We start from the raw sequence: 6181 nt of genomic DNA on the forward strand, positions 1-6181 counted from the left end.
CCCCACTGTTAACCACTAGTTCTCTATACTTTTGAGTCTGCATTTTTGTTAAATTCACTAGTTCGTTCTATTTTTTTAGATTTCACATATAAGTGGTATCATACAGTATTTGTCTTTGACTTATTTCACTTAGCATAATACCCTCCAAGGCCATCTGCATTGCTGCAAATAGCAAGATTCCATACTTTTTTATGGCTGAGTAGTATTCCAGTGTGTGTGTGTGTGTGTGTGTGTGTGTGTGTCTCCACATCTTAACATCTTAATGAATTTTTAAATCATTCTTCCTTTTTCTTAGTAAAAAATAAGACAGGATGTTATAGAAAATCATGGGGAAGAAGAGAGGAGGAGAAGCACAAAATAACCCATAATGTTGAATACTCAGACATAATTTTTAACTTTTGGGTCATTTTTTTTTGCATATACCTATTATGTATTATCTTAATAAGAGTGAAGTTAAATTGTACATACCATTTTGTAACCTTCTTTTCATTTACTATATCATAATAATCTTCCCATACCATTAAAGAATCTTTCACAATTTTTTTTATACAGCAGGTTCTTATTAGTCCTCAATTTTATACACATCAGTGTATACATGTCAATTCCAATCGCCCAATTCATCACACCACCATCCTCACCCCACCCCACCCCCGTGGCTTTCCTCCTTTGGTGTCCATAAGTTTGTTCTCTACATCTGTGTCTCAACTTCAGCCCTGCAAACCAGTTCATCTGTACCATTTTTCTAGGTTCCACATACATGTGTTAATATACGGTATTTGTTTTTCTGTTTCTGACTTACTTCACTCTGTATGACAGTCTCTAGATCCATCCACGTCTCAACAAATGACCCCGTTTCGTTCCTTTTTATGGCTGAGTAATATTCCATTGTATATATGTACCACAGCTTCTTTATCCATTCATCTGTCGATGGGCATTTAGGTTGCTTCCATGACCTGGCTATTGTAAATAGTGCTGCAATGAACATTGGGGTGCAGGTGTCTTTTTGAATTATGGTTTTCTCTGGGTATATGCCCAGGAGTGGGATTGCTGGATCATATGGTAATTCTATTTTTAGTTTTTTAAGGAACCTCCATTCTGTTCTCCATAGTGGCTGTATCAATTTACATTCCCACCAACAGTGCAATAGGGTTCCTTTTCTCGACATCCTCTCCAGTATTTGTTGTTTGTAGATTTTCTGATGATGCCCATTCTAACTGGTGTGAGGTGATACTTCATTGTAGTTTTGATTTGCATTCCTCTAGTAATTAGTGATGTTGAGCAGCTTTTCATGTGCTTCTTGGCCATCTGTATGTCTTCTTTGGAGGAATGTCTATTTAGGTCTAACACCCATTTTTGGATTGGGTTGTTTGTTTCTTTAATATTGAGCTGCATGAGCTGTTTATATATTTTGAAGATTAATCCTTTGTCCGTTGATTCGTTTGCAAATATTTTCTCCCATTCTGAGGGTTGTCTTTTCGTCTTGTTTATGGTTTCCTTTGCTGTGCAAAAGCTTTGAAGTTTCATTAGGTCCCATTTGTTTATTTTTGTTTTGATTTCCATTACTCTAGGAGGTGGATCAAAAAAGATTTTGCTGTGATTTATGTCAAAGAGTGTTCTTCCTGTGTTTTCCTCTAAGAGTTTTATAGTGTCCAGTCTTACATTTAGGTCTCGAATCCATTTTGAGTTTATTTTTGTGTATGGTGTTAGGGAGTTCTAATTTCATTCTTTCACATGTAGCTGTCCAGTTTTCCCAGCACCACTTATTGAAGAGACTGTCTTTTCTCCGTTGTATATCCTTCCTCCTTTGTCATAGATTAGTTGATCATAGGTGCATGGGTTTATCTCTGGGCTTTCTATCTTGTTCCATTGATCTTTGTTTCTGTTTTTGTGTCAGTACCATATTGTCTTGATTACTGTAGCTTTGTAGTATAGTCTGAAGTCAGAGTGTGATTCCTCCAGCTCCGTTTTTTTCCCTCAAGACTGCTTTGGCTATTCGGGGTCTTTTGTGTCTCCATACAGATTTTAAAATTTTTTGTTCTAGTTCCATAAAAAATGCCATTGATAATTTGATAGGGATTGCATTGAATCTATAGATTGCTTTGGATAGTATAGTCATTTTCACAATATTGATTCTTCCAATCCAAGAACATGGTATATCTCTCCATGTGTTGGTATCATCTTTAATTTCTTTCATCAGTGTCTTATAGTTTTCTGCACACAGGTCTTTTGTCTCCCTAGGTAAGTTTATTCCTAGGTATTTTATTCTTTTTGTTGCAATGGTAAATGGGAGTGTTTCCTTAATGTCTCTTTCAGATTTTTCATCATTAGTGTACAGGAATGCAAGAGATTTCTGTGCATTAATTTAGTATCCTGCAACTTTACCAAATTCATTGATTAGCTCTAGTAGTTTTCTGGTGGCATCCTTAGGATTCTCTATGTATAGTATCATGTCATCTGCAAACAGTGACAGTTTTACTTCTTCTTTTCCAATTTGTATTCCTTTTATTTCTTTTTCTTCTCTGATTGCCGTGTCTAGGACTTCCAAAACTATGTTGAATAATAGTGTCAAGAGTGGACATCCTTGTCTTTTTCCTGATCTTAGAGGAAATGCTTTCAGTTTTTCACCATTGAGAATGATGTTTGCAGTGGGTTTGTCATATATGGCCATTATTATGTTGAAGTAGTTTCCCTCTATGCCCACTTTCTGGAGAGTTTTTATCATAAATGGGTGTTGAATTTTGTCAAAAGCTTTTTCTGCATCTATTGAGATGATCATATGGTTTTTATTCTTCAATTTGTTATTATGGTGTATAACATTGATTGATTTGCGTACATTGAAAAATCCTTGCCTCCCTGGGATAAATCCCACTTCATCATGGTGTATGATCCTTTTAATGTGTTGTTCGATTCTGTTTGCTAGTATTTTGTTGAGGATTTTTGCATCTATATTCATCAGTGATATTGGTCTGTAATTTTCTCTTTTGTAGTACCTTTGTCTGGTTTTGGTATCAGGGTGATGGTGGCCTCGTAGAATGAGTTTGGGAGTGTTCCTTCCTCTGCAGTTTTTTGGAAGAGTTTGAGAAGGATGGGTGTTTGATCGAATTCACCTGTGAAGCCATCTGGTCCTGGACTTTGTTTGTTGGAAGATTTTTAATCACATTTTCAATTTCATTACTTGTGATTGGTCTGTTCATATTTTCTATTTCTTCCTGGTTCAGTCTTGGAAGGTTATACCTTTCTAAGAATTTGTCCATGTCTTCCAGGTTGTCCATTTTATTGGCATAGAGTTGCTTGTAGTAGTCTCTTAGGATGCTTTGTATTTCTGTGGTGTCTGTTGCAACTTTTCCTTTTTCATTTCTAATTTTATTGAGTCCTCTCCCTCTTTTTCTTTATGAGTCTGGCTAATGGTTTATCAATTTTGTTTATCTTCTCAAAGAACCAGCTTTTAGTTTTATTGATCTTTGCTATTGTTTTCTTTGTTTCTATTTCATTTATTTCTGCTCTGGTCTTTATGATTTCTTTCCTTCTACTAACTTTGGGTTTTGTTTGTTCTTCTTTCTCTAGTTCCCTTAGGTGTAAGGTTAGATTGTTTATTTGAGATTTTTCTTGTTTCTTGAGGTAGGCTTGTATAGCTATAAACCTCCCTCTTAGAACTGCTTTTGTTGCATCCCATAGGTTTTGGATCATCGTGTTTTCATTGTCATTTGTCTCCAGGTATTTTTTGATTTCCTCTTTGATTTCTTCAGTGATCTCTTGGTTATTTAGTAATGTATTGTTTAGCCTCCATGTGTTTGTGTTTTTTATGTATTTTTCCCTGTAATTCATTTCTAATCTCATAGCATTGTGGTCAGAAAAGATGCTGGATATGATTTCAATTTTCTTAAATTTACTGAGTCTTGATTTGTGACCCAAGATGTGGTCTATCCTGGAGAATGTTCCGTGCGCACTTGAGAAGAAAGTGTAATCTGCTGTTTTTGGATGGAATGTCCTATAAATATCAATTAAATCTATCTGGTCTATTGTGTCATTTAAAGCTTCTGTTTCCTTATTTTCAGTTTGGATGATCTGTCCTGGTGTGAGGTGTTTAAGTCCCCCACCATTATTGTGTTACTGTCGATTTCCTGTTTTATAGCTGTTAGCAGTTGCCTTATGTATTGAGGTGCTCCTATGTTGGGTGCATATATATTTATAATTGTTATATCTTCTTCTTGGATTGATCCATTGATCATTATGTAGTGTCCTTCCTTATCTCTTGTAACATTCTTTATTTTAAAGTCTATTTTATCAGATATGAGTATTGCTACTCCAGCTTTCTTTTGGTTTCCATGTGCACGGAATATCTTTTTCCATCCCCTCACTTTCAGTCTGTATGTGTCCCTAGGTCTGAAATGGTCTCTTTTAGACAGCATATATATGGGTCTTGTTTTTGTATCCATTCAGCAAGCCTGTGTCTTTTGGTTGGAGCATTTAATCCATTCACGTTTAAGGTAATTATTGATATGTATGTTCTTATGACCATTTTCTTAATTGTTTTGGGTTTGTTTTTGTAGGTCTTTCTTTTTCTTCTCTTGTGTTTCCCACTTAGAGAAGTTCCTTTAGCATTTGTTGTAGAACTGGTTTGGTGGTGCTGAATTCTCTTAGCTTTTGCTTGTCTGTAAAGCTTTTGATTTCTCTATCGAATCTCAATGAGATCCTTGCCGGGTAGAGTAATCTTGGTTGTCGGTTCTTCCCTTTCATCACTTTAAGTATATCATGCCAATCCTTCTGACTTGTAGAGTTTCTGCTGAGAAATCAGCTGTTAACCTTATGGGAGTTCCCTTGTATGTTATTTGTCATTTTTCCCTTGCTGCTTTCAATAATTTTTCTTTGTTTTTAATTTTTGCCAGTTTGATTACTGTGTGTCTCTGCATGTTTCTCCTTGGGTTTCTCCTGTATGGGGCTCGCTGTGCTTCCTGGACTTCGGTGGCTATTTCCTTTCCCATGTTAGGGAAGTTTTCGACTATAATCTCTTCAAATATTTTCTCAGGTCCTTTCTCTCTTCTCCTTCTGGGACCCCTATAATGCGAATGTTGTTGCGTTTAATGTTGTCCCAGAGGTCTCTTAGGCTGTCTTCATTTCTTTTCATTCTTTTTTCTTTATTCTGTTCCGCAGCAGTGAATTCCACCATTCTGTCTTCCAGGTCACTTATCCGTTCTTCTGCCTCATTCTGCTATTGATTCCTTCTAGTGTAGTTTTCATTTCAGTTATTGTATTGTTCATCTCTGTTTGTTTGTTCTTTAATTCTTCTAGGTCTTTGTTAAACATTTCTTGCATCTTCTTGATCTTTGCCTTCATTCTTTTTCCGAGGTCCTGGATCATCTTCACCATCATTATTCTGAATTCTTTATGTGGAAGGTTGACTATCTCCACTTCATTTAGTTGTTTTTCAGGGGATTTATCTTGTTCCTTCATCTGGTACATAGCCGTCTGCCTTTTCATCTTGTGTATCTCTGTGAATGTGGTTTTTGATCCACAGGCTGAAGGATTGTAGTTCTTCTTGCTTCTGCTGTCTGCCCTCTCTTTCACATTTTCAAGGGGTTTCTCATTCCACATTTATATATATGTAGATGCATCATAATTTATTTAATACCCAATTATTGAGCATTTAGATATTTTTCAGTTTGGGGCTATTTTTTTTTTTCAGTTTGGGGCTATTTAAACAGTAATGTGTTTGTAATCAAATCTTTGCATACACTAATGATTTTTTCATTAGAATAAATACCTAGGCATGATATAATAATGTTCAAATTTTAAGACCAGTTTGATTGTTATCATTTTATTCCCCAACAGTAGAGTATAAAACTACTTTCTTCTCTATGTCTCCTTAACAGTACTGGGCATTATAACTTTTTAAAAGTCTCTGTCAATTTGATAGATAAAAAAATAGACTCTTTTTTTAGTCTATTTTGGTAACATATAGTATAAAATAGGAATCTTAATTTGAATTTTTCCAAAGAGTTATGCAATGTCCCAGCATCATGTAGTATATAATCTCTCCACTGATTTGACATGCCTGCATTAGTCATAATCTAAGTAATTCATACATGTATATGTATATGTGAATTATTTAGGTATTTTTGATATAGACCATATCTATCATAGATACACATGATATATCAGTAATATATCATGTAAGGAGTAA

Source organism: Lagenorhynchus albirostris, chromosome 19 (genome assembly GCF_949774975.1).
Source record: "Lagenorhynchus albirostris chromosome 19, mLagAlb1.1, whole genome shotgun sequence".
NCBI lineage: Eukaryota > Metazoa > Chordata > Mammalia > Artiodactyla > Delphinidae > Lagenorhynchus > Lagenorhynchus albirostris.